At 36.9% G+C, this 10,182-nt stretch overlaps 1 non-coding gene across 1 annotated transcript; it reads left to right on the forward strand.

The window, feature by feature from the left end:
• The first annotated feature begins 9,758 nt into the window (after window positions 1-9,758).
• LOC148568821 (small nucleolar RNA R71) lies at window positions 9,759-9,866 on the forward strand. The gene has a single exon (XR_015881573.1). It is a non-coding gene; the product is annotated as a small nucleolar RNA R71 (small nucleolar RNA).
• The last annotated feature ends 316 nt before the right edge of the window (window positions 9,867-10,182 follow it).

Consider the following 10,182-nt stretch of genomic DNA (forward strand, 5'->3'; position numbering starts at 1 on the left):
TATATGCAATTGCTCCAAATTTTAGAATGGAGAGTTCTCTATTTTTGTCTCTACTAATTAGTATATAAAAAAATATTATGTAAACATAACTATATATTTATATATAAATATATATTGTTTATTTTTTTAATATATATTTTATATTTTAATATATATTATATCGAATCGATTTAATAACTAATTTTTTATGTATAAATATAGCATGATCGTTAATATATACAGCAGCTCTACTGAACTTGAGCTTCATTCATTGTCTTTTTTTTCTTTTTCTACGACTAATTATTATCTGATTTTATTAATCATTTATAATCATTTTAATAAGGGAGATAGCTAATGCAAAATTTAATATTTTTTTCATGTTCAAAAAGAAGGTTTCATTAGGTTTAGAGCTGATAAAGTGCATTTTGAAAAAATATGATAAAGTGAAATGAAATTGTATTGATGAAGTTTAAAATGCATAATACAATACAGAAGTATGCGTTTGTATATCATGAGATACAACTAATTAGTTGTTACATGCTAAGATGTTTATGCTACAACGATTATAATGGCAATTTAATTTTAACAATATTTAAAAAATGCTGCTAAAATTAAAATGATGTTTTTTATTATTTGGTAATATTTTTTAATTTAAAAACAAAAATAAAAATATTATTAAAATATAAAAAAATTATAACTTTAATTTTAATAATATTATTTTAAATATTGATAAAATTATTTAGCCACCGTAACCACTATCATAGTAAGTATTATAGATTTCATCAACTAATTAAGATTTGGAAATTTTCTAACTTGTTAAGTACCGAATAATATTGACTAGATCATACTCTTTTTTTTTATTAATGCGATAGTGTAATATATAAGTTTATATATATATATATATATATATATATATATTTGTAAGATAAGGTTTTTTTATATTAGTCAAATATTTTAGACTCTAACAAATTTTAATAACTAAATCAATTCTTATATCTTATTATGTTAGAAAATTCAATCTTTATGTCAAATTTTGTTTAAAAAATAAGCCAAATTAATCTATATCATTATTTAATAAAAATATAATTAAAGTCTTTAAAAATTTCAAAATTCTCATATTAAAATTTTTATATAGAAAACTAATTCAATATATAAATTAATTTGTCTAATAAAATAAAAATTTGAATATGAATTTAATAATTAAAATTTGTGAAAAATTAAAGTATAAAAAATTCAATTGAAAGTTTGAAAAAATATTACTTTTGTTCTTTCTAGACTCCAACACCGTACCATCGCCACCTTGTTCACGTCCTAGCTAGTAGCTAGCGCAGCCCCCTCATGATTCAATGATCACTTTTTGTACATTATTATTGTCAACATTTTTAATTTTAGTTGCTTTGTTGATAATATAAGGTCACGAAATGTAGTCAGTTGTATGGTTGATATTCTGGTAAAGTGGAGTAAACATACTTTTGGATAAAATATTATGATCAAATAATAAAAATATGATATATTGTACGGGTTTTTTCCCTAGTCAAACTTAGTTTTTCGCTGAAGAAACAAATAGTTAATATTGAATTTAAGGACTTTTTATTAACTATTTTATTTATTTATTTAGTTTTAGAAACTGATTAGTTCAATTGGTTTGGCCATTTTCAGTTCAAACCATTTTTAATTGGTTGATAAACCACTATTTTATGGTTTATCTTGTGCTAAATTAAGTGGTTTTTATCAATTCTTTGCACACTTATTCATATAATTTGTATGGTTTTACAAATCTTTTCCAATTTTGTTCTATAATTGAAAACTTGCTTCCTAAGCCTTTAAAGTGTGTATTTTTAATTCTTCTTTATACCATTCGATGCCGTGATCCGTGTGTTAAGTATTTTCAGGCTATATAGGACAAGAATGGCTTAAAGAATGGAGAGGAAGCTTGCAAAAATGGAAGAAACATAAGAAACAAAGGAGATGACCAGCGAAGATCGACGCGCACGCATGGCTCACGCGTGCGCGTGACTTGAAGCCTTCCACGGCGACGCGTACGCGTGACAAGCGAAATTGCATGGCGACGCGTGCGCGCGACTGACGCGTGCGCGCGACTGACGCGTACGCGTGACTGACGCGTACGCGTGACGTGCACCACGGGCAGAAATCGCAGAAGACGCTAGGGGCGATTTTGGGCTGAGTTTGGACCCAGTTTTCGGCCCAGAAACACAGACTAGAGCCAGGGGACAAGCAGAGACTCAACACACATTCACTTTTACACAATTTTTAGTTTTAGTTTAGAATCTTAGAGAGAAAAACTACTTCTTCCTCTAGGGTTCTTCACATTCATAGTTTTAGAGTTTTAGGCTTTTGATTGGGATATTGAGAAGAGTTACTACCTCCGTTGAAGTTTCCATCATTCTAGTTTGTTTCCTTATTTCCTTACTCTTTTATCACCCATTTACCCTGTTCAGAATTACATATGGATATCTTTGATTTTGGAATTTATTAATGCAAGAATTATTTTTACATTTAATTTCATTATTGGCTTGAGTATCATCTTCCCTTGATTTATTATTTCAAAATTAGTTTTTATCAATTTAATTTTAGTTACCATGTCTCTTCTCTATTCCCTTTACATGTCTGCGAAATTGGCATCCATGTCAATGGAGTAGGTTCTTAACTTGACTTGGGAGTTGATTAATAGGAGACCCTTGAGTTGGAATACTCAAGTGTTAATTTGCAATTAAAAGTTGTTGGTTAACTCTCTAGTCACTAACGCTAATCCTTCCATAGGAAAGGATTAGGACTTGTGAATCAAAGTTGGCTCAATTACTTGACTTTCCTTTATTCGGTAAAGGTTAACTAAGTAAAAACAACAACCCCTTACTATTACACTTGGAAAAAATTCAACAAGGATAGAACTTCCGATTAATCTTCTCCTGGTCAAGGCTTCTTTATTTCAATTACACAAAATCTCTCGTTAATTTTCATTACTTTAATTTATGATCATTTATTTTTCTGTTCTCCAAGTTTAAAATTTCTCGGAAAATTCCTGACCAATAAATTGCACTCTTTTGTCAACTCGTTGGGAGACCTGGTTATTCTACTCCCAGTAATTTATTCTCAATTTGTGACAATTCTTTCTAAATTCATAAGCGAAGTTTTCGTCGGTTAAGAACTGTACTTGCAACGCTATTTTTACTATAAATTCTTAATCGGCAATTTTCCGCCCGTCAATTTTTGGCGCCGTTGCCGGAGAGTTGCAACAGTGTGCTAAATTATTGGTTGGTGTAAATATTTTTAAAATTACATATTTGCATATTTTATTTTATTTTATTACCATAAGCTGTATGTTTCTTTCATTGAATGACGCGTTCACTACCTGATCCAAGCTTAGCCTCATTTGATCCTGAAATCGAGAAAACTATTTCCCGTATTAGGCGAGCTCAGCGTCGGTTAGCCTCTGAGGGTGGTGAAGTGGTTACTATCAATTCACCAGTCTTATCTGAGGGCGAATCTGAAGCGCCATTTGAGGAAGAAACAAGCTCCTCTTTTACTGATTCTGTTGATTTACGCGCAGGTGATATGGCGGAGCCTAGAAGGATTACTCTCCAGAAAGCAGGAGCTCCAAACTTTACACTGCAACCATATCAAACGCGTCATCCAAATTTGTCTGCAGATTTTGAACTGAGGACTGCGCTAATCAACCTAATACCTAAGTTTCATGGCTTACCTGCTCAAGAGCCTATCAAGCACCTTAGAGATTTTCAGACAGCTTGCTCAACTACTAGGCGTCATGGTGCAGATGAGACTACTATTTTTGGCTATATGCCTTCCCATTTTCTCTTGAGAGAAAGGCAAGAGAGTGGTTGTACACTCTACCTGAAGCAGTTATTACTAACTAGGATTTACTCAGAAGAGAATTCCTGGACAAGTTCTTTCCAGCTGAAGTTACAGATAGATTGAGAAAAGAAATCTCATGCATTATTCAAGGAGAATCAGAGACCCTTTACGAGTATTGGGAGTGTTTTAGAAATCTCCTAGACTCATGTCTCCATCATATGATTGACCAGTAGGTGTTGATTAGCTATTTCACACAAGGCATGAAGCCTCAAGACAAGACTACATTAGATGCTACAAGTAATGGTTCTCTGACTAAGTACAAGACGGCGACAGAAGCGTGGCAACTGATCACCGATCTAGCTGAGTTTATGGTATGCGAAATCGTGATCACTCAGATTTAGATTTGTAAAATTATTTGTTCGTTCTTTCCCTGGCAATGGCGCCAAAAACGGGTGCACAGAACCATGGTCCAAACATAACTTCACAACTTCGCACAACTAACCAGCAAGTGCACTGGGTCGTCCAAGTAATAAAACCTTACGTGAGTAAGGGTCGATCCCACAGAGATTGTTGGTATGAAGCAAGCTATGGTCATCTTGTAGATCTCAGTCAGGCGGATATCAAATAGTTATGGAGTTTTCGAATATGAATAATAAATAAATAGAAAATAAAGATAGAAATACTTATGTAATTCATTGGTGGGAATTTCAGATAAGCATATAGAGGTGCGTTCATTCCTCTGAACCTCTGCTTTCCTGCTGTCTTCATCCAATCAATCCTACTCCTTTCCATGGCTGACTTTATGTAAGGACATCACCGTTGTCAATGGCTACTTTTCATCCTCTTTGTGAAAATGGTCCGATGCGCTGTCACTGCATGGCTAATCATCTGGAGGCATCACCATTGTCAATCGCTGCATCCCATCCTCTCTGTGAAAATGGTCCTATGCGCTGTCACTGCATGGCTAATCATCTGGAGGTTCTCGATCATACTGGAATAGGATTTACTATCCTTTTGCGTCTGTCACTATGCCCAGCACTCGCGAGTTTGAAGCTCGTCACAGTCATTCAATCCCTGAATCCTACTCGGAATACCACAGACAAGGTTTAGACTTTTCGGACTCTCTTGAATGCCGCCATCAATCTAGCTTATACCACGAAGATTCTGATTAAGAGATCCAAGAGATATTCATTCAATCTAAGATGGAACAGAAGTGGTTGTCAGGCACGCATTCGTGGGGGAATGATGATGATTGTCACGTTCATCACATTCAGGTTGAAGTGCGAATGAATATCTTAGAAGCGGAATAAGTTGAATTGAATAGAAAAATAGTAGTACTTTGCATTAATTCATGAGGAACAGCAGAGCTCCACACCTTAATCTATGGAGTGTAGAAACTCAACCGTTGAAAATACATAAGTGATAATGGAGTTCACTGGTCTCGGCCCCAGAGGGGAACCGGAGTAACTAAGACTGCGAATACAATGATAAAAAGTTCTATTTATACTAAACTAGTTACTAGGGTTTACAGAAATAAGTAACTGATGCATAAATCCACTTCCGGGGCCCACTTGGTGTGTGCTTGGGCTGAGCTTTAGCTTTCCACGTGCAGAGGCTTCTTTTGGAGTTGAACGCCAGGTTGTAACGTGTTTCTGGCGTTCAACTCTGGTTCGTGACGTGTTTCTGGCGTTTAACTCCAGACTGTAGCGTAGAACTGGCGTTCAACGCCCTTTTGCGTCATCAAATATCGAACAAAGTATGGACTATTATATATTTCTGGAAAGCCCTAGATGTCTATTTTCCAATGCAATTAGAAGTGCGCCATTTTGAGTTCTGTAGCTCCAGAAAATCCACTTTCAGTACAGGAAGGTCAGAATCTAACAGCATCAGCAGTCCTTCTTCAACCTCTGAATCTGATTTTTGCTCAAGTCCCTCAATTTCAGCCAGAAAATACCTGAAATCACAGAAAAACACACAAACTCATAGTAAAGTCTATAATTGTGAATTTATCATAAAAACTAATAAAAACATCCCTAAAAGTAACTAGATCCTACTAAAAACATACTAAAAACAATGCCAAAAAGCGTATAAATTATCCGCTCATCACAACACCAAATTTAAATTGTTGCTTGTCCCCAAGCAACTGAAAATCAAATAGGATAAAAAGAAGAGAATATACTATAAATTCCAAACTATCAATGAAACATAGCTCCAATCAGATGAGCGGGACTTGTAGCTTTTTGCCTCTTGAATAGTTTTGGCATCTCACTTTATCCATTGAAGCTCAGAATGATTGGCTTCTATAGGAACTCAGAGTTCAGATAATGTTATTGATTCTCCTAGTTCAGTATGATGATTCTCGAACACAGCTATTTTATGAGTCTTGGCCGTGGCCCTAAGCACTTTGTTTTCCAGTATTACCACCGGATACATAAATGCCACAGACACATAATTGGGTGAACCTTTTCAGATTGTGACTCAGCTTTGCTAAAGTCCCCAATTAGAGGTGTCCAGGGTTCTTAAGCACACTCTTCTTTTGCTTTGGACCTCGACTTTAACCGCTCAGTCTCAAGTTTTCACTTGACACCTACACGCCACAAGCACATGGTTAGGGACAACTTGGTTTAGCCGCTTAGGCCAGGATTTTATTCCTTTAGGCCCTCCTATCCACTGATGCTCAAAGCCTTGGATCCTTTTTTATTACCCTTGCCTTTTGGTTTTAAGGGCTATTGGCTTTTTGCTCTTGCCTTTTGGTTTTAAGAGCTTTGGCTTTTTCTGCTTGCTTTTTCTCTTTTTTTTTTATATTTTTTTCGCCATTTTTTTTTCTGCAAGCTTTGTTCTTTGCTGCTTTTTCTTGCTTCAAGAATCATTTTTATGATTTTTCAGATTATCAAATAACATGTCTCCTTGTCATCATTCTTTCAAGAGCCAACATATTTAACATTCTTAAACAACAACTTCAAAAGACATATGCACTGTTCAAGCATTCATTCAGAAAACAAAAAGTATTGTCACCACATCAATATAATTAAACTAAGTTCAAGAATAAATTCGAAACTCATGTACTTCTTGTTCTTTTTGAATTAAAACATTTTTTATTTAAGAGAGGTGATGGATTCATAGGACATTCATAACTTTAAGACATAGTTACTAAATACTAATGATCATGTAATAAGACACAAACATAGATAAGCATTTAACATAAAGAAAACGAAAAACAGAAAATATAAGAACAAGGAATGAGTCCACCTTAGTGATGGTGGCATTTCCTTCTTGAGGAACCAATGATGTCCTTGAGCTCTTCTATGTCTCTTCCTTGCCTTTGTGGCTTGATCCCTAGTGATTTTTGGTATTCCTATCCCCAGTTGCTTCCAATAATTATGTGGAGGGAAGTGCATCCCTTGAGGTATCTCAGGAATTTCTTGATTTGCAGCCACATGTTCTACCATTGAGCTATAGACCCTTGAGATGAATCTTTCCATCTCTCATGACTCGGAGGTGGAAGCCTTTGTCTTCCCTTTCCCTTTTCTAGAGGTTTCTCCGGTCTTAGGTGCCATCAATGGTAATGGAAAAACAAAAAGCTTATGCTTTTACCACACCAAACTTAGAATGTTGCTCGCCCTCGAGCAAAAGAAGAAAGAATAGAAGAAGAAGAAGAAGATATGGAGGAGATGTGTGTATGGATGTGAGTGGTGAATGGAAAACAGAAGGGATGACCATGAATGGAGAGAGAGAAGGTGAGGTGGGTGGGGATCCTGTGAGATTCACAGATCCTGAGATGATCCTGTGGTGTCCACAGATCCTGAGGTGTCAAGGATTTACATCCCTGCACCCATTAGGCATGTAAAACGCCTTTGCATACAATTCTGGCGTTTAAACGCCGAATTGATGCTTGTTCTGGGCGTTCAGCGCCCAGATGCAGCATATTTCTGGCGTTGAACACCAACCAGATGCTTGTTTCTGGCGTTCAATGCCAGCTTTCCTCACTGTGCATTTCTGGCATCTGAACGCCAGGATGCTGCTTGTTTCTGGCGTTCAACGCCAGAAACATGCTCTGTTCTGGCGTTGAACGCCAGACAGATGCTCCTTACTGGCGTTTAAACGCCAGTAAGATCCTCCTCCAGGGTGTGATTTTTCTTCTGCTATTTTTTTGATTCCGTTTTCAATTTTTATATTTATTTTGTGACTCCACATGATCATGAACCTAAGAAGACATGAAAAAAATAATAAAATAAAAATAAAATTAGATAAATAAAAATTGGGTTGCCTCCCAACAAGCGCTTCTTTAATGTCAATAGCTTGACAGTGGGCTCTCATAGAGCCTCACAGATGTTCAGAGCATTGTTGAGACCTCCCAATACCAAACTTAGAGTTTGACTGTGGGGCTCTGGTTGACTCTGTAGTGAGAGAAGCTTTTCATGCTTCCTCTCCATGGTTGCAGAGAGAGATCCTTGAGTTTTAAACACAAGGTTGTCCTCATTTAGTTGAAGGATTAACTCTTCTCTGTCCACATCAATCACAACTCTTGTTGTAGCTAGGAAGGGTCTTCCAAGGATGATGGATTCATCCTCATCCTTTCCCGTGTCTAGGATTATGAAATCAGTAAGGATGTAAAGGTATTCAACCTTTACTAGCATGTCCTTTACTTGTCCATAAGCCTCTTTTCTTGAGTTGTCTGCCATCTCTAGTGAGATTCTAGCAGCTTGTACCTCATAGATTCCCAGCTTCTCCATTACAGAGAGGGGCATGAGGTTTATCCCTGACCCAAGGTCACATAGAGCCTTCTCAAAGGTCATGGTGCCTATGGTATAAGGTATTAGGAACTTGCCAGGATTCTGTTTCTTCTGAGGCAGTCTCAGTTGATCCAATGCATTTAGTTCATTGGTGAACAGGGGAGGTTCATCTCCCCAAGTCTTATTACCAAATAAATTGGCATTCAGCTTCATGATTGCACCAAGGAACTTGGCAACTTGCTCTTCAGTAACATCCTTATTCTCTTCAAAAGAAGAACACTCATTAGAGCTCATGAAGGGGGTCAGGAGGTTCAATGGAATCTCTATGGTCTCTAGATGAGCCTCAGATTCCTTTAGTTCCTCAGAGGGAAACTCCTTGTTGATCACTGGACGTCCTAGGAGGTCTTCCTCCTTGGGATTCACGTCCTCCTCCTCCTTTGTAGGTTCGGCCATGATGGCTATATCAATGGCCTTGCACTCTCTCTTTGGATTCTCTTCTGTATTGCTTGGGAGAGTACTGGGAGGGGTTTCAGTGATTTTCTTACTCAGCTGGCCCACTTGTGCCTCCAAATTTCTTATGGAGGACCTTGTTTCATTCATGAAACTTAAAGTGGCCTTGGACAAATCAGAGACTAAGTTTGCTAAATTAGAAGTATTTTGTTTAGAATTCTCTGTCTGTTGCTGAGTGGATGATGGAAAAGGTTTATTATTGTTAAACCTGCTTCTTCCACCATTATTAAAGCCTTGTTGAGGCTTTTGTTGATCCTTCCATGAGAAATTTGGATGATTTCTCCATGATGAGTTATAGGTGTTTCCATAAGGTTCACTTAAGTAATTTACCTCTGCTATTGCAGGGTTCTCAGGATCGTAGGCCTCTTCTTCAAAAGGCGCCTCTTGAGTACTGTTGGATGCAGCTTGCATTCCATTTAGACTCTGAGAAATCATATTGACCTGCTGAGTCAATAGTTTGTTCTGAGCCAATATGGCATTCAGAGTATCAATTTCAAGAACTCCCTTCCTTTGAGGCGTCCCATTACTCACAGGATTCCTCTCAGAAGTGTACATAAACTGGTTGTTAGCAACCATGTCAATAAGTTCTTGAGCTTCTGCAGGAATTTTCTTTAGGTGAATGGATCCACCTGTAGAAGTATCCAATGACATTTTAGCTAATTCAGATAGACCATCATAGAATATATCCAGGATGGTCCATTCTAAAAGCATGTCAGAAGGACACTTTTTGGTCAGTTGCTTGTATCTCTCCCAAGCTTCATAGAGGGATTCACCTACTTTCTGTTTGAAGGTTTGAACATCCACTCTAAGCTTACTAAGCTTTTGAGGAGGAAAGAACTTGGCTAAGAAAGCTGTGACCAGCTTATCCCAAGAGTTCAGGCTGTCTTTAGGTTGAGAATCCAACTATAGTCTAGCTCTGTCTCTCACAGCAAATGGGAAAAGCATGAGCCTGTAGACTTCAGGATCTACTCCATTAGTCTTAACAGTATCACATACCTGGAAGAATTCAATTAAGAACTGAAAAGGATCTTCAGATGGAAGTCCATGAAACTTGCAGTTTTGTTGCATCAGAGAAACTAGTTGAGGCTTAAGCTCAAAATTGTTTGCTCCAATGGTAGGGATGGAGATG

Source organism: Arachis ipaensis, chromosome B4, assembly GCF_059453495.1.
Source record: "Arachis ipaensis isolate K30076 ecotype BB chromosome B4, ASM5945349v1, whole genome shotgun sequence".
NCBI classification, from domain to species: Eukaryota; Viridiplantae; Streptophyta; class Magnoliopsida; order Fabales; family Fabaceae; genus Arachis; species Arachis ipaensis.